The sequence below is a fragment of the Aethalodelphis obliquidens genome, unplaced genomic scaffold (genome assembly GCF_003676395.1).
Source record: "Aethalodelphis obliquidens isolate GAN/ISIS:26980383/991018 unplaced genomic scaffold, ASM367639v1 scaffold74, whole genome shotgun sequence".
Lineage (NCBI taxonomy): Eukaryota > Metazoa > Chordata > Mammalia > Artiodactyla > Delphinidae > Aethalodelphis > Aethalodelphis obliquidens.
In genome coordinates, this window is record NW_020838018.1 from 2,665,371 (window position 1) to 2,690,064 (window position 24,694).

The following is a 24,694-nucleotide window of genomic DNA, read 5'->3' on the forward strand; positions in this document are numbered from 1 at the left end:
GCGCACAGCAACAAAGAACCAACGCAGCCAAAAAATAAATAAATAAATAAGACTGAAGATACAGACGATCAGTAGTTTAGAAAGTAAAAGATTTCTTCTTGGAGGCATTAAAATCATTTGGAATGAAAAGCTGACTGAAATGCCAATCCTGCATGGACACACTGAGGAGGTTTAGGCAAAATGTTTTAAGAACACTGCTGGGTATATATTTGAAAAAAACAAAAACAATAATTTGGAAAGATATATGCACCTCAATATTCATAGCAGCATTATTTACAGTAGTCAAGATATAGAAGCAATCTAAGTGTCCATAAATAGATAAATGGATAAAGATGTAGTATATATATACAATGGAATAACGCTCAGCCATTAAAAAGAATGAAATTTTGCCATTTTCAGCACATGGATGGACTTAGAGGGCATTACGTTAAATGAAATACAATAAGTCAGACAGAGAAATACAAATACTGTATGCTATCACTTACATATGGAATCTAAAAAATACAATAAACTAGTGAATGTAAAAAAAAAGAAACAGACTCACAGCTATAGAGAGCAAACTAGTAGTTACCAGTAGGGAGAAGGATGGGGTGAGGGGCAATATAAGGGAAGAGGAGTAAGAGGTACAAGCTATTAAGTATAAAATGAACTACAAGGATATATTATACAACACGGGGAATGTAGCCAATATTTATAACTATAAATGGAGTATAACCTTTAAAAATTGTGAATCACTACATTGTACACCTGTAACATATAATATTGTACAGCAGCTACACTTCAATTTTAAAAAGTCAAAGCAATAAGTGAAATGGTGAATAGTTTAGCTAATGTTGATGGTATTTTGTCAATAGATTTTCAGTCTTTTTTTTAAATGTCAAATTACATTAGTAAATATTGTATATAATTAGTTTTGTTCACAAATCATTAAGTCAAATGTTTTAACACTTTCAAAGACCCTGTTCCTTCCATACTATGATATATATATATATATATATATATATATATATATATTTTTTTTTTTTTTTTCCTCCTTTCTCAAACTTCTGTGGTTTATACAACAGGGTGAAGAAAGAGCATGACACTTAGTCAACATTTTAAAAGTTGCTTATGGAAGAGTATAATTTTATCATAAATAGTTTCCCCCATCCTAGCACCTCTCCCACTGTGGACATTTTATGCACTAATGTGATATTCCTCAACTAAATATTGCAATGCCAGGACTATTTGGTTAAATGAGTTTACAAGCCCTGAAGTTCCCTTCACCCCAGCCCTACCTGATTTCCCAGAAACAAACTATCTTAGGTGTTTCGTCTGGTATTTGCCTTCATTATTTCATCATTTCTTGTGTTTGAGTTGTAGATACATATTTTTAAAATTTTTATTTTATATTGGAGTATAGTTGATTAACAATGTGGTAGTTTCAGGTATACAGAAAAGTGATTCAGTTATACATATACAGATATTATCTGCTGATTTCCTGGTATTTAAGCTAAATATTTTGCTCTCTTACACTATTCACCCCCTCGCACCCCAGAACACACACTCTTCCTTTGCCCCCATCCCTTTCCATTTCTAGATCTTAAGAAATGTGACCTTTATATTTGGATGAGTGGGCCTGAATCTGGGGAGAGCAGGGGATGAATTCTTTATATTCCCATCACTGGTTCTTCACCCCACATAGCAATTTGCTCCTATCTACTCCTTGATGAAATCTAGGGTAACCATAAGATATTGCATGCCATTTTTAGATAATAAAATGAATTCTGGTTATTCCTTGTCACAAAACAAAATTCACAATTAAAGTGTTTAGTTCTGTACAAAATTCCTGCCTCTTAAGCCCTCTGTCCCAGTACAGCAAGCCTGCAGTGGAAAGGGAAACAGCTCTGATCCTTCATTGTTCTTTCCCTGGGTTAGCACCCCTGAAACTAGGATGAAATTTGACTTCCCTGAGGATTAAAGGATTAAAGGATTATTTAATCAGTTGGGGGCAGGTAGATTGATGTGTAAGGGGGGAAAACTAAGAGACCTTGCTGAATGGACACTGCCTACAAGTGATAAAGTGGTGTGGCTGCTTTGTAGGGTTGTCAAGCCTCTCTCTCTGTCTCTGTATCTCTGTTGCTCTCTCTCTGACTTTCTCTCTCTCTCTTTCTCTCCCCTCTGAGGTGATGTTTCCCTAACTCAGCCCTGTGATGTAGGCAACGCTCTTCCTCCTGTCTATGCCCCCGATCCTTCCAGCCTCCAGCCTTTTCTGCTAAAATCACCTTCTTCTTGGATGGGTCCCACTTGAAACCCCCATTACACTGGCTTCTGCCTGGATAACCCACATCAAGTCCATGCAAAACATACACTCATATTAAAAAAAAAATAAACTTGGAAATTAATGTTTTTAAAGGAGGTGGGCAGCATATTTCACATTGGGAGCACAGTCTTATCTGAGGATTATGTAATCATTTAGGGGAATGTACCTTGATTGATTTATTGTTTGTTATTTTCTAAAGGTCCCAGATTTAGTGAATTTACATATAGACCTGTAGATTTTTGTCCAGTAGAGATACAAATGATTTTTAAAAGGTAACCCCAAAAGTTAGAGTTTATTGCCCTGTTGAGCATTAACCAGTGTGTTGACCTAGCAATCTTACCTACACATTCATGTATTATATCATGTTGTACATATAGACCCAGCTCTTTGAATGTTCTTTGAGTCAGCCATATCATCTTTCTGGTTCCCTCAGGAGTTAAATCATTGACATGTGCTCATCAATATGCTTGTATAGGAGTCCTGCTTTTAACTTTTTGAAAATGATCCTGTATCACCTGTGACCTGCACCCAGAGATGCACACGCTCCACATAAAGTAATTCTTTCCTCTTTGTCCTTAAACCAATGAATGGTTACAGATCTCATCCTGAAAATGTTCAAGTGTAAGCCAGGCTGGCTGACTGTATCTAGGTAGGACCAAGGAGGCCAATCAAAGCTCTATGCCTGATCTCTTCACACCCCTTCTCACTAGGTTGAATCAAGTGGAAGTCACAACTTCTCTCTTCCCACATGAAGGGTACTGCTCCTGTCCTCCAAAACCATCTCCACAAAATTGTTTCTCCAATGCCCCTTATACCTTAGTATTAAGATTCTAAGTTATCATTGCATTATACTTACTTTTTCTGTTATTGGATAACTATACAGGGCTTACATTACAAAGACTTTGTAAATGCTATTAAGCTATATATAGTTATGTTAAACTATTGTCTTTTTGAGTTGTTGAGAAGTTCTATACCATTTGGATTCTCAAAAATTTATCTATGCGTTCATTTGTTCCTTTCTCATAATAATAATTATGACCTAACCATCATTGTTAACTTTCTGAAGTTTTACATGGAGTGCTTTGTACGAAGCATGTTTTAACTCTTTGTTCTGCATTTTCCAGTAGTACATTTAAATCTGAAAAAATTAGAAGCACATATGCTTCTATTATTAAAAAAAAATGTTCTTTAACTTTTGTTTTTCCTTTGTTGTTGTTTTTCCTTTATAAAATATTGACTGTTTATTTGGACCTTTTAGAAAGATTGCCTAATATTATTACTTTTCTCACATTTTCTATGTCTATTTCTTTTAGCCCTGACTTCTGGTAAAGTTCCTTAACTTTGGCTTGAAATCATTCAATTAGATTATTTTTTAACTTCTGGTTTTTAAAAAGTAATTTTTATTCTTTCATTATTTACTTTTATAAGCCACATGTTCTTATTTCATGAATTCAATCTATGCTTATTACTTTGAAGATAGTCATTACAATTAAAAAAACCTCATTTTATTCTGTTTTGTGCACAGTTTGTTTTTCTTAGTTTCTCCATTCTGTTACCTTGTACAGGCCTGTCTTCATGCTAGGACATTCCTCCAAATGTCTAGTGATCAAACATTATCCTCTTATGTTTAAATGAGGTGTGGAAAAGCTGGGGCCTCCATTACTGAGCCATCTTGGGTTCCATTGCTTGAGTCAACTTTCTTCCAGGTTCTCCTTGGCAAGCCTGAGCTCTAGTTTTCTCTCAGTTAAAACCTCCCTCTGATTTCTAACTTTCAAATAATTTCCGTATGTAGTCACTTCTCCTATTATATTTTCCTCCTCCTACTTTACCTAAAGAGATTAGAAGACAAGGATTTGGGCTTAGGGATCCAGTCTGTCAAGTTCAAACAGAAACCTCACCCATTCATTCTTCTCTCTCCCCCGTGATGGTCTTATTACTTATGTAAAAATCAGATTCCTTGTATTTTAATCCAAAAAAACAACAAATCCAAGACAGAGTAATTCCAGAACTACAGTGGTAAATTTTAAAAATACCCTAAGTAATAAAGCCTTATGACTGTTCGCCCTATCATGTCAGTTTTATAATTAAATGACTAAAGATAGATTTTATTTCTGAGGTATTACCACTGTTTTCACAGTCAACCTGGTTGACTTGGGAGGCATTTTTATCAGCAGACTCTCAATCATATTGTTGAATAATAATTCTTTCACAGAACTCGTTCAATACTCTTTAAAAGGAATAAGTCTTCCTGAGGACTTCCCAGGTGGTCCAGTGGTTGAGACTGCCTTCCAATGCAGGGGGTACAGTTTCTATCCCTGGTCAGAGAGCTAAGATCCCACATGCCTCACGACCAAAAAAAAAGCCCCCAAACATAAAACAGAAACAACATTGTAACAAATTCAATAAAGACTATAAAAATGATCCACATCAAAAAAATCTTAAAAAAAAAAAAGGATCAGTCTTTCTGCTGTGCCCTTTATCATCGTTCTGAAATCTCAGCTGCCCAAAAACCCTCCATTGCATTGTCCTACATGCTAAAATGTGGCACCGTGAGGTTTCTTTTGTTTCTAACATAGTCTTTTACTTTTCCATGTCTTAAAAAAAAACAAAAAAATAAAAACAAATCTACCAAAGAGCGACAAACTGGGTTTCCTTTATATGCCTGCAGGCAGTATTCAAAATTATGCCTAAGTTTCCACTCCATCTGCCAGTCAGCTGTGCCTGCTTCCTTCTTCTTTGGGCTTCATAGTGTTCTCCCAACTCCTCCTCAAAAGCTGCTCCCTGTCCCCAGACACAATGTGTTCCCCACTGATCACCCCCATCTTCATTACCTCTTAAGTTCTTTCTATACACAACTTAAACCATGTTCAGGGGCAGTGATTATGACTGAGGTTTCTCCATTTTCATACATCTCCCTGTTTTGGGAATGTATTATCTGCATCACTAACCACCATTGCTTTCCTGGATTCCTGAGAAATACTCTAAGAAAAGCTTCTAAGCTAGTTATTCAAAACTTCTTAATCCAATGATTTCAGATATAAATTTCTTATTGTTAGTGATTCTAACAAGACTCTTAACATTGTTTGCCAATCATTTACCTTCGTCAATATCAAAAACATTGTAGAATGGACAAATTCTTAGAAAAGCACAACTTTCTGAGACTGAACCAGGAAGAAACAGAAAATATAAACAGACTAATTCCAAGCACTGAAACTGAAACTATGATTAAAAATCTTCCAGCAAACAAAAGCCCGGGACCAGATGGCTTCACAGGCAAATTCTATCAAACATTTAGAGAAGAGTTAACATCCATTCTTATCAAACTCTTCCAAAATATGCCAGAGGGAGGAACACTCCAAAACTCATTCAACAAGGCAATCATCACCCTGATACCAAAACCAGACAAAGATGTCACAAAAAAAGAAAACTACAGGCCAATATCACTGATGAACATAGAAGCAAAAATCCTGAACAAAATACTAGCAAACAGAATCCAAAAGCACATTAAAAGGATCATACACCATGATCAACTGGAGTTTATCACAGGAATTCAAGGATTCTTAAAAATATGCAAATCAATGAATGTGACACACTGTATTAAGAAACTGAAGTATAAAAACCATATGATCACCTAAATAGATGAAGAAAATGCTTTTGACAAAATTCAACATCCATTTAAGATAAAAACTCTCCAGAAAGTAGGCATAGACAAAACTTACCTCAACATAATAACTACCATATATGACAAACCCACAGCCAACATCGTTCTCAATGGTGAAAAATTCAAACCATTTCCACTAAGATGAGGAACAATATAAGGTTGCACATTCTCACCACTATTATTCAACATAGTTTTAGAAGTTTTAGCAACAGCAATCAGAGACGAAAACGAAATAAATGGAATCCAAATCAGAAAGGAAAAAGTAAGACTGTCACTGTTTGCAGATGACATGATACTATACACAGAGAATCCTAAAGGTGCTACCAGAAAACTACTAGTGCTAATCAATGTTTTTGGTAAAGTAGCAGGATACAAAATTAATGCACAGAAACCTCTGGCATTCCTATACACTAATGGTGAAAAATCTGAAAGAGAAATTAAGGAAACACTCCCATTTACCACTGCAACAAAAAGAATAAAATACCTAGGAATAAACCTACCTAAGGAGAAAAAAACCTGTATACAGAAAACTATAAGACACTGATGAAAGAAATTAAAGATGATACAAACAAATGGAGAGATATACCATGTTGTTGGATTGGAAGAATCAACATTGTAAAAATGACTATACTACCCAAAGCAATCTACAGATTCAATGTGATCCTTATCAAACTACCAATGGCATTTTTCAAAGAACTAGAACAAAAAATTTCACAATTTGTATGGAAACACAAAAGACCCCAAATAGCCAAAGCAATCTTGAGAAAGAAAAATGTAGCTGGAGGAATCAGGCTCCCTGACTACAGACTATGCTAAAAAGCTACAGTACTCAAGAGAGTATAGTACTGACACAAAAGCAGAAATATAGATCAATGGATCAGGATAGAGCCCAGAGATAAACCCATGCATATATGTTCACCTTATCTTTGACAAAGGAGGCAAGAGTGTAGAGTGGAGAAAAGACAGCCTCTTCAATAAGTGGTGCTGGGAAAACTGGACAGCTACATGTAAAAGAATGAAACTAGAACACTCCTTAACACCATACACAAAAATAAATTCAAAATGGATTAAAGACCTAGATGTAAGGCCAGACACCATAAAACTCTTAGAGGAAAACATAGGTAGAACACTCTATGGCATAAATCACAGCAAGATCCTTTTTGACCCACCTCCTAGAGAAATGGAAAAAGAAACAAAAATAAACAAATGGGACCTAATGAAACTTCAAAGCTTTTGCACAGCAAAGGAGATCATAAACAAGACAAAAAGACAACCCTCAGAATGGGAGAAAATATTTGCAAATGAAGCAACTGACAAAGGATTAATCTCCAAAATTTACAAGTAGCTCATGCAGTTCAATGTCAAGAAAACAAACAACCCAATCCCAAAGTGGGCGGAAGACTTAAATAGACATTTCTCCAAAGAACATAGATTGCCAGCAAACACATGAAAGGATGCTCATCATCACTAATCATTAGAGAAATGCAGGTCAGAACCACAATGAAGTATTACCTCACACTGGTCAGAACGGCCATCATTAAAAGATGTACAAATAATAAATGCTGGAGAGGGTGTGGAGAAAAGGAAACACTGTTTCACTGTTAGTGGGAATGTAAATTGATACAGTCACTATGGAGAACAGTAAGGAGGTTCCTTAAAAACTAAAAATTGAACTACCATATGACCCAGCAACCCCACTACTAGGCATATACCCTGAGAAAACCATAATTCAAAAGAATCATGCACCACAAGTTTCATTTCAGCACTATTTGCAGTAGCCAGGATATGGAAGCAACCTAAGTGTCCATCGACAGATGAACGGATAAAGAAGATGTGGCATATATATACAATGGAATATTACTCAGTCATAAAAAGAAACCAAATTGAGTTATATGTAGTGAGGTGGATGGTCCTAGTGTCTGTCATACAGAGTGAAGTAAGTCAGAAAGATCAAACAAATACCATATGCTAACACATATATATGGAATCTAAAAAAAGTATGGTTCTGAAGAACCTAGGTGCAGGACAGGAATAAAGATACAGACATAGAAAATGGACCTGAGGACACAGAGAGGGAGAAGGATAAGCTGGGACGAAGTGAGAGAGTGGCACTGACATTTATAAACTACCAAATGTAAAACAGTTAGCTAGTGGGAAGCAGCCGCGTAACATAGGGAGATCAGCTCTATGCTTTGTGACTACCTAGAGGTGTGGGATAGGGAGGGTGGGAGGGAGACACAAGAGGGAGGGGATATGGGGATGTATGTATACGTATAGCTGATTCACTTTGTTATACAGCAGAAACTAACACACCACTGTAAAGCAATTATACTCCAATAAAGGTGTTAAAAAATAAAATCATTGTAGAAAACTCAACACGTGGCGCAAAGGATGACCACCCTCCAGCTCTAGTTGATTGGTGACCAGAAGGAAACACCACAATTATATTCATTTTCTCATTGAGATATGCATATAATATCTACCTGTACACTTCACCTGCTGAAATAAGATGGGCTAAAACATACACAGAAGAAATGATTCATAGCACAGTGTAATGCAGTAGGAGAAACAATGAAATAATCACTTAAAGAACTGTAATATTTCTTACAATATATATGCTTGTTCAAATCAACACAGATAAAACCATGGGAAAAATGTAATGGTATAGGGAAACCTTTTGCTTCTGGTGAGGCTAAAGCTGAGCCACATCCGTGGGACACACCTCTTTCTCTCCCTCCATATATATACATAATTTTTTGTCATTAAAATATATGGCATGCCATTTTACTTTTCTGCTAATTCTAAGATAAGGAAAGATCTTGATTCTTCAAATATGTAAGCTCACTCAGCTGTTAATGAAATGATCTTTCATAGCTTAATATTAGCATTTAAAAAATGAGCCAACCAAAAATTTTGAAGGAAATGTAATTCATTTCATCAATTTTATTTTTAATGCACATTTTAAGAAATTGCATAACTGATTTGAGTGCTGATTATTTTTCTGGTAAGAAAGCAAATTTTCTTGTCTTTTGAGTAAGAACATTGTCTCTTCATTCTGAGCAGATAGAATTGAAATCAGTCGGGGACAGGATTTAGTACAGAGTTCTGCATACCTGTCAGGCTTGCTATGTCTGAGGTCCTTACTGGATGTTGGAAGACATAGCTGTGTTTCTCAGCTGCTGACTTGTAGGGAACATTCCTGACAGCCCCTGCTTTAAGATGCCCACAGTGGTTAGAAGCTCATGAGGTCTGTTGGAATTGAGAACATTGAAGGTGTAGTGCAGAGCTAAGCAGGTAGCCATAGGCTGCTCTAAGTTAAAGGTGAAGACACCATGTTCAAGAAGCAGCAGAGAAACTCTGGCCTGACTTGTCTTGCCTGGAAGCCAGCAGTCCACAGTGGCCCTTGATAAGTTCCCTCTGGACCTTCCAGGAATAGTCTTGGCCCTTTGGCCCCACCTCTTTACATACACTCAGCCCTTGCTTCTTCCCTTTTAGACTACATATAAACTCCTGGTTATCAGGGTTTACTCATCGTGATCTGAGCTATGAATTGTCTGCACATAGGAGGAGCTCAGAAAGTCCATCTTAAGTTAAAGGGCTGTCCTAGTTGGCTTTCACACTGCCCCATTATAATCATAACTTGTTGGTCAGAGTAAACTCAGTGTCAGGATCCTCTGTGTCTGAGGTCAGGAGGCAGTTGGGTGGCATTAGGGAGTGGGAGGCACTGTGCTCCAAGCTCACAAAATGAAGCGGGGCCAGATCTGAAAAACAGCACACCATCTGGACCTGACAAAACCTCACTATCAGCAAGGCCCTGGCTGCCTGCCCCTACAGCTTCAACACAGGCCCCTGCTATTTTTATGACTGTCATTGAAAAAAAAATCAGAGTCATCTCAAAAGATCAAATAATAATACTATGCGTAACACAGGCGTGCCCTATGGAGCCGCGCTTATCCAGAGGTGGTGTCCACAGATGGCTCCAGAACACTCGATGTAAAAGTCCTGAGCCCAGATACAACAATCAGATATCACTTTTCTAATCCATCGCCACGTTTAAAGCTGGAAAAGGAATGCATTAAAATTTGAAGCAATCTCAATGGGGAGGGAATAGAATAACCCTGAAAACCCCGGCTTAATCTTTTTTTTTTTCAGCTTTCATCAACAAATGACAGTTTTCATTATCCTGGAAAGTAGCAATTGGAATTGTCACTGACCCACGCTTCACATGCATTGCAAGTATAAATGTGTATAGAAAGACCTGAAAAAATGCAAACCCATGAATAAATTTAGGAATAGATAGATCACAGCATTAACAGCCTGTTTAAAATGTGCTTCTGTGAGGCTTTTACTAAAGAACAGCTGCTGGTGTAAACTGACTTGCTTTATGTTTTCTCTATAATTCATAAATGTCTTTTATAATTTCAAACGATTTCCCTTATAATCTTAAAGAAATCCACAGATGAAAAATCTAAGTCCCAGAAAGCAAAAGTGCTTGGCCAGGTTCACTCCATCAAACTTAGACTAACAACTCCTACGTTTGGCCTAGAACCTAGAGTAAGACAATTGGTGGACATCACTGAAATGCTAGCAGACACAGAGTTACTTCCTTTGAAAATTTGAATTATATTCTTTCAATCTTCTGTTATCAAGAGTTTTTTATTGCTGTTTTAATTTCTTTTTTAAAGTAATTTTTGATATTATACAAATAATTATTTTAAAAGCTCAGCTTTTGAGATGAAGTATTTGTTCTCACCTCTGCCCCTCTCTGCTCTTCACAGACTCAGGGAGGGACAGATCCAATGGATCCACTTTTAGGATAGCTCCTAACTTGGGTGGCAAAGGTGGTGCTGGTCCTTGTCTGGGAGCTCATCTCTGCAAGGGACCTCAATTCTTTTCAAGTGGCTGCTTGGGCTTCCTCACAGAGTGGTTGTTGTAGTCCAAAAGTCCATGTTTCAGGAGACAGAAAGCTGAAGCAGTCTGTCCTAAGGCCTCAGCCTGGAAACTGTCATTTCTGCTTTATTCTATTGGTCAAAGCGGTTATGGAGCTTACCCAGATTTAAGGGGCAGAAATTAAACCCTGCCTTACAAAAGGAGAAGAAGCAGCAAAGAATTTGCAGACATCTTTGATGTACTGTGATATTACTGACATACTTTCAGATTCCAATCAGCCAAGGCCTCAACCACATGACACCTTTAGAAGTAAATCCTTTCAAACACATTATTTCATTTAAATGTGTTTGAGTCTCACATTAATCCAATGAAGCAAACATCACTTGTTATTTCTAGTTAACAAAGGACAAAACAGGCTCAGAGTGATTAAGTAATATACATATTCACTCACTGAATTTCACCTACATTTTCTTCTCACATTGGCAGTGGCTAGTTCTTTTAAGTATTTAGTCTGTTTAAAACCTTTCTTATGTTTTAGGAAACAAAAAATGAAAGAGTTGTCCCTCTAATAAACTTAGCAATACAAAAAAGGGAAATTAAAAAAAAAATAGCTGAGGTCCAAAGAAAACCTGAGCCAGAAGTACCTCTCTGTGGGTGTTCAATGGATCTGTGTCAGGAAGCATGAGCTCTGTGTCCATACCCCACTGGAAGCTACAGTAACCTCCCTTTCAGAGTGGGAAAGAGGATATGAGTATGTAACTGCTCCTTTCTTTTAAAAAAAATTTAACATTTTAATTAAAATTTATTAATACTTATAAAAATAAAAGTCTTCACACTTCTAGCATCCAATTAACATTCACTTGCCAATATAAGTATGCTTCAGGTATGGTATGTATAGATTTGCACACCATACATATATACACATTTTGCATATGTACATATTTTGAGGTAATATATAAACTGTTTAATATTGCACAATGATTTTCAGCTTCCATGTACAACCACTGTGAATGTCATGCTAATTTTTGTGTATTTCTAGAAACACAAAGAGAAACTAGAAAGTGGGTCTTTGACACTACTCTGAAATTATACTTTTTTAAATGCAGGAATCTATAAAATTCATATTATTTGAGAAAGATTTGTCACTTTAAACAGTTTATCTTTTTTCTTACCTAAACTTCTTCCCTTCCACTCAATTCTATGCTGCGCCCCAGAGTGTACCGATGAGGGCAGTGGCATATTTTGTTTTGTTTTGTTTTGTTTTATGTTCATTTTCAAACTGCTCCTTAAACAGATTTTCACCCTATCCTCTTTGTATTTAGCCCTCCCAACTCCCCCCCTCCCAAATACATCATTGGTAGGCTACAAATATGGCTGCCTATAGAATACCTATGGGGTGCTCTGTTAAATTATTCCTTATCCATCTGCTTTACAGCTACAAAAATGAGTTTGGTGTAGTCTTTCGTCGTGTTTTTTTTTTTTTTTGCCTTATTTACAATTAAAAATCACACAACTCTTTATTGCTATTTTAGTGAGGTTTCTGGAGAGACTAGAAGTTAATACATGTATTAAACTTGCCATCTTTAACTAGACATCTATTCTATGTGTTGATATTGATAGCATTCTATGTGTTTTAGAATGAATCTTCTTCTTGATCCTGAAGTGCTGGAAATACTCCTGAGAGCACTTCTCCTAGAGCAGGATCATACAGGGCACCTTATCACTAAGAATGATAGGTAACTGCTCTTCTCATCCCAGCATAAGACTAGAAGCTTATTATCTGCAGGGGGTAAAGCAGAGGTCTTTGAACTGAGATCCACCAGGCACATGAGAGCAAGGAACTGTATTAATTCAGCAAAAGATCACATACTGAAAGGTGAGATATCCAGCCCTTTTATTCCAAATCAAATCACTATGACCATGAGGATTATACAAGTAAGCAGGAGCCTGAAAGATTTTTCTCTATAGTACTGACCAGCCTAAGAGAAAAGACACTAAATATTGACAGTAGGGACCCAGCCAGACTAATCTATACTCTAGGATCTAAAGAGAAATCCACAGTTTGATGGACAGCCATCAATCACTGGACATTCACAGAGGTCTGTCATTTGAAAGATGGAGGCTAAAACAAATGAATAGAGATAAAATTAACTTGGAGGAAACCAAGACTATCTAAAATAAAAAAAGAAGCCTCAAAAACATACAGTTAAAATTCTTAGAAATGGAAGATATTGCAAACAAAGAGCAAAGCAAGAACTACATACTATGAAAATACAAAGTCTCGGGCTTCCCTGGTAGCGCAGTGGTGGAGAGTCCACCTGCCGATGCAGGGGACACCGGTTCGTGCCCCTGTCCGGGAGGATCCCACGTGCTGCGGAGCGGCTGGACCCATGAGCCATGGCCACTGAGCCTGCACGTCCAGAGCCTGTGCTCCAAGAAAATACAAAGTCTCAGGCAATATAATGACATTGAACAGCTAAACAAAATTACTGGAAACTAGAAGACAACAGAACAATGTCTTCAAATTAATAGAGGAAATAATTTCTAACTTAGAATTCTATGCCCATCCAAACTATTAATTAAGAGTGAGGGTAGAATTGCAAAATGTTTGCCATCATCTGAATGTTTGTATCCCCTCAATATTAATATTTTAACTACTATCCCTGTGCAATAGGAGGTATGGCCTCTGGGAGGTTATTAGGTCATGAAGGTGGGCCCCTCCTGAATAGGATTAGTGCTCTTTCTTATAAAACAGACCCCAGAGGGATCCCTTACCTCTTCTACCATGTGAGGAAACAGTGAGAAAATGGCCATCCATGAAGCAGGAAGTGGGTTCTCACCAGACACTGAATCTGCCGTCACCTTTATCTTGGACTTTTCAGCCTCCAGAACAGTAAGAAATAAATTGCTGTTGTTTTTAACCCACCCAATCTACGATATTATGTTATAGCACCCCAAACAGATTTGGTTATAAATTATTGAAGAATGGGTTTCTCCAAAACAATAGAGTAAATTGACGTTAATATTTATTGAGTATTTACAATGCATTTTCCCAACAAATTTACATCTATTATATATCTATTATATAATAAATCTCTCTACAACAATCCAGTTCATGTGTACAATGATCAATCTCCTATTACATCTGAAGATACCAAGGCCCAGAGGAGGTAAGTAAAAAGATAGTACAGTCAAGATACTTCCCTTCATTTTCCTCTCTTGAATACATGGGAAATTATTTAGAAAAAAAGGATAATAGGCATTAAACCCCAAATCAGCTGTAAGTTCAAAGAAACAAGAAACAGGTCACAAACAACCAATCATGAACCATACTCACCAAGAACTGTGACATCCAGACTGAGACAAGACTATAGGCACCCTTGGACCTCAAGCAGGACACACAGATTTCCCTCTGTGTAATTTTCACAGTCTTTAATGTCATATTCAATGAGCCTGGATTAGAAAGATAAGACCCAAGGCAGAAAAACTCTTCCATGTGTCTTTACTCACTCCCATAGCTTCCAACACTGAAAAAAGTTGACACAGTTTTGGCCCTGCTTTGTCCTCAGAGCTCCAGTTTTGTATGTCTAATACTGATACGACTGATATAGACTTAATGTTTATGCCACCACCACCCCTCTAATTCATATAATGAAGCCCTAATGCCAGTGTGGCTGTATTTGGACATGGGCCTATAAGGAAATAATTAAGGTGAAACAAAGTCATAGAAGTGAGGTCCTGATCTGACAGGATTACTGTCCTAATAGGAAGAGACAAGCTCACTCTTTTTTCACGCACACATGGAGAAAAGGCCTTGTGAGCCCACAAAGAGAAAGTGGCCATCTGCCAATCAAGAAGAGAGCCCTCACCAGAAACTGACCATGTTGATCACTTTGATCTTGGATCTCCAGGACTGTGAAAAAAAATTTTCTGTTGTTTAAGCCATGCAACCTGAATAGACTAATACAGTCCTTTCATGAATAACCATGATTATTTCAAGTTTAATATTTTCAAACTAAAGTCTTGATTTTCCCTCAGTTTTTTCTACATCTAAGATTTTAAGCTGGAAATCTGGGAGTCACTTTGCCCATTGGTTGTGGAGATCTGAAAGTATCTAAGGTTTTGTCAACTTCTCTTATTAGTCCCAATATCACACTTGAATGCTCTAAAGATTTGACCTTTTACTTTTCCCTGTCACTCACGCCAGCAGTAGACTGTATAGATAAAGGAAGGTGGAGTACTTTGTTACTGAACCAGTTATTCTATAGTCACTATTTCATTTAATTACTTTAATAATTGTTCCATAGCCTTACTCCATGATCTTGCTGACTTTTTAAAAGCAACTTTATTGAGGCATTATTTATGTACCATAAAACTTACTAATTTTAAGTGTAAAATTCAAATATTCTTAGTAAATGTTAAGAGTGGTGTGACTGTAATCACAGTCCAATTTTATAATATTTACATTAGTCCACATAGAACATTTATAACCACTAACAATCACTCCACATTCCCATCTCTAGGCCCAGACATTCATTAATATAAATTCTATAGCTATAGATTTTCCTTTTTCATAAATTTTATATAAATGGAATCATACAATATGTGATATTTTATGTCTGGCTTTTTTAACTTAGCTGAACGGTTTTGAGATTCTTCCATGTTTTAGCTTACATGAGTCTTTTATTTTCTTTTATTGCCAAATAGTATTTCAGCATATAGATATGCTGCATTTGTTTATCCATTTAACAGTTGGTAGACATTTGAGTTTTTTCCAGTTAGTGACAATTATAAATAATGCTGCTATGATCATTCATATACAGGTCTTTTTGTAAACTTATACTTTTGTTCCACTTGTGAAGAGTCCTAGAAATGGATTTATTGGTTTGCATGGTTAATTCATACTTAATCTTTTAAGACACTGTCAAATTGTTTTCCATTTTACATTCATACTAGCAATGTATGTAAAATTCCATTTTTACTATGTTATTGTCAATACTTGGTCTCATCTGTCTTTTGATTACAATCATGCTAGAGGTAGTGGATTATATCTCATAGCAGTTTAACCTGCTTTTACCTAATTACCAATGAACATCTTTTCATGTGCTTTTCGGCAGTTTGCATATATTATTTGCAGAAACGTCTTTTCTGTTAATTGTTCCTTTTAATTATTGTTACTGTGTTGTAACACAGTATTCTGGATATAAGTTCCTTAACAGATATATTACTTGTAAATATTTTCTCCCAGTAAGTGGATTGTCTTTTTATTTTCTTTTGAATTTTATTTTATTTATTTATTTTTTATACAGCAGGTTCTTATTGATTATTTATTTTATACATATTAGTGTATATATGTCAATTTTAGTCTCCCAATTCATCCCACCACCACCACCACCCCCACTGTTTTCCCCCCTTGGTGTCCATACATTTGTTCTCTACATCTGTATCTCTATTCCTGCCTTGCAAACTGGATCATTTGCACCATTTTTCTAGATTCCACATATATGTGTTAATATACGACATTTGTATTTCTCTTTCTGACTTACTTCACTCGGTAGGACAGTCTTTAGGTCCATCCATGTCTCTCTAAATGACCCAATTTTGATTCTTTTTATAACTGAGTAATATTCCATTGTATATATGTACCACACCTTCTTTATCCATTTATCTGTCGATGGGTATTTAGGTGGCTTCCATTACCTGGCTATTGTAAATAGTGGTGCAATAAACATTGGGGTGCATGTGTCTTGTGAAATCACTGTTTTCTCTGGGTATATGCCCAGTAGAGTTATTGCTGGGTCATTCTATTTTTAGTTTTTTAAGGAACCTCCATACTGATCTCTATAATGGCTCTATAATGTCTGTATCAATTTACATTCCCACCAACAGTGCAAGTTGATTCCCTTTTCTCCACACCCGCTGTAGCATTTGCTGTTTGTAGATTTTCTGATGATGCCCATTCTAACCAGTGTGAGATGATACCTCATTGTAGTTTTGATTTGCATTTCTCTGATAATTAATGATGTTGAGCAGCTTTTCATGTGCCTCTTGGCCATCTTCTTTGGAGAAATGTCTATGTAGGTCTTCTGCCCATTTTTTGATTGGGTTGTTTGTTTTTTTCTGATATTGAGCTACATGAGCTGCTTGTAAATTTTGGAGATTAATCCTCTGTCAGTTGCTTCATTTGCAAATATTTTCTCCCCTTCTGAGGGTTGTTTTTTCGTCTTGTTTATAGTTTCCTTTGTTGTGCAAAAATTTTGAAGTTTCATTAGGTCCCATCTATTTATTTTTGTTTTTATTTCCATTCCTCTAAGAGGTGGGTCAAAAAGATCTTGCTGTGATTTATGTCAAAGAGTGTTCTTCCTATGTTTTCCACTAAGAGTTTTACAGTGTCTGGTCTTACATTTAAGTCTTTAATCCATTTTGAGTTTATTTTTGTGTATGATGTTAGGGAGCATTCTAATTTCATTCTTTTACATGTAGGTGTCCAGTTTTCCCAGCAGCACTTATTGAAGAGATTGTCTTCTCTCCATTGTATATTCTTGCTTCTTCTGTCATAGATTAGTTGACAGTAGGTGCGTGGATTTATCTCTGGGCTTTCTATCCTGTTCCATTGATCTATACTTCTGTGTTTGTGCCAGTACCATATTATCTTGATTAATGTAGCTTTGTAGTATAGTCTGAAGTGAGGGAGTCTGATTCCTCCAGCTCTTTTATTTTCCCCTCAGTGTTACTTTGGCTATTTGGGGTTTTTTGTGTCTCCATACAAATTTTAAGATTTTTTGTTCTAGTTCTGTAAAAAATGCTATTGGTAACTTGATAGGGATTACATTGAATCTGTAGATTGCTTTGGGTAGTATGGTCATTTTCACAATATTGATTCTTCCAATCCACAAACATGGTATATCTCTCCATGTGTTTGTGTCATTGATTTCTTTCATTAGTGTCTTACAGTTTTCTGAGTACAGGTCTTTTACCTCCTTAGGTAGCTTTATTCCTAGGTATTTTATTCTTTTTGTTGCAATGCTGAATGGGATTTTCTCCTAATTTCTATTTCTGATATTTCATTGTTAGTGTTTAGGAATGCCAGAGATTTCTGTGCATTAATTTTGTATCTTGCAACTTTACCAAATTCTTTGATTAGCTCTAGTAATTTTCTGGTGGCATCTTTAGGATTATCTATGTATAGTATCATGTCATCTGCAAACAGTGACAGTTTACTTCTTATTTTCCAATTAGTATTCTTTTATTTCATTTTCCTCTCTGATTGCTGTGGCTAGGATTTCCAAATATATGTTGAATTATAGTGGCAAGAGTGGATATCCTTGTCTTATTCCTGATCTTAGAGGAAATGCTTTCAGTGTTTCACCATTGAGAATGAGGTTTGCTGTGGGTTTGTTGTATATGGCCTTTATTATGTTGAGGTAGGTTCCCTCTATGCCAACTTTCTGGAGAGTTTTTATCATAAATGGTGTTGAACTTTGCCAAAAGATTTTTCTGTATCTATTGAGATGATCATATGGTTTTTATCCTTCAGTTTGTTAATATGGTGTATCACATTGATTGATTTGTGTATATTGAAGAAACCCTGCATCCCTGGGATAAATCCCACTTGATCATGGTATGTGATCCTTTTAATGTGTTGCTGGATTCTCTTTGCTATTTTTTTGTTGAGGACTTTTGCATCTATATTCATCAGTGATATTGGTCTTTAATTTTCTGTTTTTGTAGTATCTTTGTCTGGTTTTGGTATCAGGGTGACAGTGGCCTTGTAGATTGAGTTTGGGAGTGTTCCTCCCTCTGCAATATTTTGGAAGAGTTTGAGAAGGATGGGTGTTAGCTCTTCTCTAAACGTTTGATAGAATTCACCTGTGAAGCCATCTGATCCTGGACTTTTATTTGTTGGAAGATATTTTTTTAATTATATATATATATATATATATATATATATATATATATTTTAAACATCTTTATCTGAGTATAATTGCTTTACAATGGTGTATTAGTTTCTGCTTTTTAACAAAGTAAATCACAGTTTCAATTTCATTACTTGTGATAGGTCTGTTTACATTTTCTAATTCTTCCTGGTTTAGTCTTGGAAAATTTTACCTTTCCAAGAATTTTTCCATTTCCTCCAGCTTATCCATTTTATTGGCATAGAGTTGCTTGTAGTAGTCTCTTATGATCTTTTGCATTTCTGTGGTGTCCTTTGTAACTTCTACTTTTTCATTTCTAATTTTATTGATTTGAGTCCTCCTTCTTTTTCTTGATGAGTCTGGCTAAAGGTTTATCAATTTTGTTTATCTTGTCAAAGAACCAGCTTTTAGTTTTATTGATCTTTGCTATTTTTTTCTTTGTTTCTATTTCATTTATTTCTGCTCTGATCTTTATGATTTTTTTCCTTCTACTCACTTTGGGTTTTGTTTGTTTTGCTTTCTCTAGTTCCTTTTGGTGTAAGGCTAGATTTTTTATTTGAGATTTTTCTTACTTCTCGAGGTAGAACTGTATTTGTACAAACTTCCCTGTTAGAACTGCTTTTGCTGCATTCCATAGGTTTTGGATTGTCATGTTTTCATTGTCATTTGTCTCTAAGTATTTTTTGATTTCTTTAATGATCTCATGGGTATTTAGTCCCGTACTGTTTAGCCTCTATGTGGTTTTGTTTTTTACGTTTTCTTCCCTGTAATTTATTTCTAATCTCATAGCGTCATGGTCAGAAAAGATGCTTGATATGATTCCAATTTTCTTAAATTTACTGAGGCTTGATTTGTGACCCAGGATGTGATCTATTCTGAAGAATGTTCATGCCAAGGAATATTTCCCAGAACTTCTGCTGTCAGTGTCCTTGTCCCCGCGGAGAGCCACAGCCACCCCCTGCCTCGGCAGGAGACCTTCCAACACTAGTACGTAAGTCTGGTTCTGTCTCCTATGGGGTCACTGCTCCTTCCCCCTGGGTCCTGATGTGCACATTACTTTGTGTGTGCCCTCGAAGAGTGGAGTCTTTGTTTCCCCCAGTCCTGTCAAAGTCCTGCAATTAAATCCCTCTAGCCTTCAAAGTCTGATTCTCTGGGAATCCTCCTCTCATGGCCAGACCCCCAGGTTGGGAAGTCTGACATAGGGCTTAGAACCTTCACTACAGTTGGTGGACTTTTGTGGTATAATTGTTCTCCAATTTGTGTGTCACCCACCCAGTGGTTATAGGATTTGATTTTATTGTGATTGCACCCCTTCTACCATCTCATTGTGGCTTCTCCTTTGTCTTTGGATGTAGGGTATCTTTTTTGGTGAGTTCCAGTGTCTTCCTGTCAATGATTGTTCAGCAGTTAGTTGTGAGTTCCGTGCTCTCGCAAGACGGACTGTGTGCACCTCCTTCTACTCCACTATCTTGAACCCTCCTCTCCTTATTTTCTTAATGAAGTCTTTTGAAAGAAAAATAATAATTTTGATAAAATCTAATTAATATTTTAAATATGGGTTTCCCTGGTGGCGCAGTGGTTGAGAGTCCGCCTGCCGATGCAGGGGACGCGGGTTCGTGCCCCGGTCCGTGAAGATACCACATGCCGCGGAGCGGCTGGGCCTGTGAGCCATGGCCGCTGAGCCTTTGCGTCCGGAGCCTGTGCTCCGCAACGGGAGGGGCCACAACAGTGAGAGACCCACGTACCACAAAGAAAAATAAAAAAAATATATATATATTTTAAATAGATATTTTCTTTGTATTATAAATAAGGAATATTTCCTAACCCAATGTCACTAAGACTTACACTTTGTTTCCTTCTAATAGTTTTATATGTTTAGCTCTTACATTTAGGTTTTGATCCTTTTTCAGTTAGTTTTTATATGTGGTATGAGGTGGGGTCAAATTTTATTCTTTTGCATGTGAATATATAGTTGTCCCAACACGCTTTGTTGAAAAGACTATTCTTTCTTCATTAAATGGTCTTGGCCCCTTTGTAAAAAAATCAGTGGATCATAAAATTTTGGGCTTATTTCTGAATTCTTATTTTTATTCCCTGTTCTATATGTCCATCCTTATGCCAGTAACACATTCTATTGATTACTGTAGGCTTTTTTTTTTTAAGACTTTTTTTCTTTTTTGATGTGGACCATATTTAAAGTCTTTATTGAATTTGTTATAACATTGCTTCTGTTATTGAATTTGTTACAACATTGCTTCTGTTTTATGATTTGGTTTTTTGGTGGCAAGGCATGTGGCATCTTAGCTCCCTGGCCAGGGATAAAACACACACCCCTGCATCAAAAGATGAAATCTTAACCACTGGACCACCAGGGAAGTCCCAATTACTCTAGCTTTTGTAGTAACTTATGAAATTGGGAAATGTGAGCCTCCAATTTTGTTCTTTTTCAAAATTATTTTAGCTAGACTGGGTCTTTTGTATTTCCATGAATTAATATTTACAACTATAGTATATTGTTTATGTACAGTTATTTTTGTCTTTAGACATATGATTTCTAGTCAAAATACTTTCCCAAAATTTATTTTTATCCACTCTCCTTTAAATTAAATTGTTCCATATATTTGTAATACAGCTAGATTCATTTGTCACAGTGTGATTTCCATCCTGGTATTCCATAGTATCCTTCTTGATTTTTATATTTGCATACATTAAAGTTTCCTTTTTTTCAGTAAATATAATCCTTTGTAGTCAATGAATCAGTGCCAATATGTAATATGTTTTCATCCCATAAGTTTTCCTTTTCCCAAATATTGTATGAATGGAATTTTATGATATATAGCCTTCTATGGCAGGCTTATTTAACTTAGAAAATGCAGTTAAGTTTCATCCATGTTGTTTCATGTATCAATACCTTAACTGTTTTTATTTAATCACAGGTACCACTTTGTTTTTCCATTCCCTGTTGAAAGACATCTTGTTTTGTGTTTTTCCCCCTCCCAAAGTTTAGCAATTACAAATAAATCTGCTATAAACATTCAAGTACAGAGTTTTGTTCTAGTTTAAGGTTTCAGTTTGCTTGAGCAAATATGTATTTCAATTGCTGAATTCTGTGGTAAATATATGTTTAACTTACAAAAACAAAATACCTTCCAAATTGTCTTCCAAAGTGGCTGTATCATTTTATATTCCCAAAGCAATGAGTGAGAGGTCCTATTGCTCTGCATTCTTGCCAGCATTTAGTATCATAGGCTTCCCTTTTATTTTAACCTTTCTAATAAATGTGTAGTGATACGTATACTTGATTACCCTACCATCATTTGTTGATAAAACTATCATCTCTCCATGATATTGGTGACTTTTATCTCAGGCTTCCCTGATAAAAATTGATAGTTTGCAACAGATTTCTACATATTTTAATTAATATTTTAAATTTTATCTGGTTTCTATTCCATCTCATATTTTTAAAATTTCTCAAAATGGTGTTGTTAATTTTGAAAGTATTTTTCAAGTTGGTATTGAGTCTATTCCTTGTCTTAGATATTTCCTGCTTTTTCTATGAGATTCAGAGTGAAAATGAAGGTAAACTCATCTGCTCAATCTGACTTGTTGTTTTTCAGTTAATGTTTCTTTTTTCAGTCTATCCCTAAAGTCAATTATGTTTTATTTGCTAGTTTTAGCTTCTTACCATCCTTTTCCACCTAAACAAAATCCACTAACTTAAAAGCATTAACATGGTGATTAACATATATGTAGTCTCATCAAAATATTTCTTCAAAAACTTGAAATTACAGAATATGACATCTTTGTAGGCTGAGACTAGCATACCTGTGTTTTTTCATTGCCAGCTAAAGAGATTGTTTGGGTTCCTGGGGGAACATGCAGAATCTAAGGTGTCATCCTTCAATCCATTTTTTTCTTGTTGTTTGGCTACAGTCTGTGGAAATTATCTCTAGATTGTGGCATATGATTTTTAGTTTTCTTCCTTTGAGCACAACAGTGAAGGTTTTAAAATATGTACTTCTATAGATCTTTTATTAGTAACTTGGGATGGACTCCTCTAACAGAGTTGACATGCCAACATCTTGGTCCATAGATCTACACATGCAGAGAGAAAAGTAAGAAAATCACTATGACTCAGCACATTTAATATAAGATAGATGTTTTTATTTCATGGTCTCTCTGATGGAACTGACAGTAGAAGATGTGCTCACAAAGGGCCTGGGGAAATCATGTTTTAACCAGCCATAAGGCAAGACCTCAAATGGCAGATGTAATTATGTGTCCTCCATGACAATGACTAAATCTTGCAAGAATGGGAAAGTACAAATTTATCCAAAATATAAGCCAACTTAGGCTTCTATTATTGAACTTTTATGACATCAGTTACAAGCCAAATTAATTTATTTGATTTCATGGTCTGCTACCCATCCTCTGGCATAATTCCTTGCTATACAACTGAGACATTGCAGGCAGAGACACAGAAGGCTTTTAAAAAAATCCCAGAGTGTATAAACCATGAAATAATTAAGAACTGACTATATTCTTTAGAAATGCACTACTTGACTTAAAAATAAAGTGAGCAGAAGCTATATGAATTTTAAATTGTTGAATTTTTCTCTTGCTTTCTTGTTTCTCAGAAAGTCAAGGCTGTTCATATCTGACTCAGTTGTTTAGTAATGTTCCTTCATTTCTCTTAACTTCAGTACCCATTTGTTAAAAATGAAAGAAACCCTCTATTTCTTTTATTAAGATATAATTCACATGATATACTTTTTAACTATTTATTGTGTATATGTCAGTGGTTTTAGTATATACGGTATGCATCCATCACCACTAATTCCAGAACATTTCATAGCCTCCAAAATATATCCAAACTCTCCATCCTCTGATGACTAATCTGCTTTCTATTTCTATGGATTTGACTATTCTGGACATTTCATATAAATGGAAGCATACAGTATGTGGGTTTTTTTTGTCTTGATTCTTTTACATAGCATAATTTTTTGAAGGTTCACTTATGTTTTACTCAAGGTTCAGCTTGTAACAATACCTTATTCATTTCAGTGGAAAAATAATATTTCTTCATATGGACATTAAGACTTTTTTGTTGTTTATCCATTCATCAGTTAATGGACATTTGGATGGTTTCTACTTTTTGGCTATTTTAATAATGTTGCTATGAACATTCACGTACAAATTTTTTGGTAAATAAATGTTTCCAATTTTCTCAGGCATATAACTAGGAGTGGAATTTCTGGATCATACTTTAATTCCATGTTTAACTTTTTGAGGAACTGCCAAACTGCTTTCCAGAGTGACTGCACCATTTTACAATCCAATCACCAATGTACAAGTATCTCATTTTTATCAATATCTTCACCAACACTTGCTATTTTGTTTTTTTTAATTATTATAATTATCTTAGTGGATATGAAGTGATATCCTCTGGTTTTGATTTGCATTTTCCTAATGGCTAACGATTTTGAGCATCTTTTCATGTGATTATTGGTCATTTGTATATCTTCTTTAGAGAAAAGTCTATTCAAATCCTTTATCCATGTTTTAGGTGGGTGATTTGTCTTTTTATTGTTGACTTGTAATAGTTCTTTATATATTCTGGACCCTCCTCAGGAATATGATTTACAAATATTTCTCCCATTCTCTGGGCTGTATTTTCACATATATTTTAAAAAATTGTTTTATTTTCTAAGAACGATGATTTAAATGTAAATGTTTTTCTTTTTTCTTACATATGATTTTGGTTACTTTTTGGCTTTCTATAAAATAATCAAGTTCTTGTTAGAATTTTTTAATTTTTCTTTTATTACATGAAAGGAATGTTTTCATAAGAATGTGGTCTATATTTTCTCCTTCTGGCTATAATGACTACCTTCTTAAGTGACCTCTCTTTACCTACCACAGCTG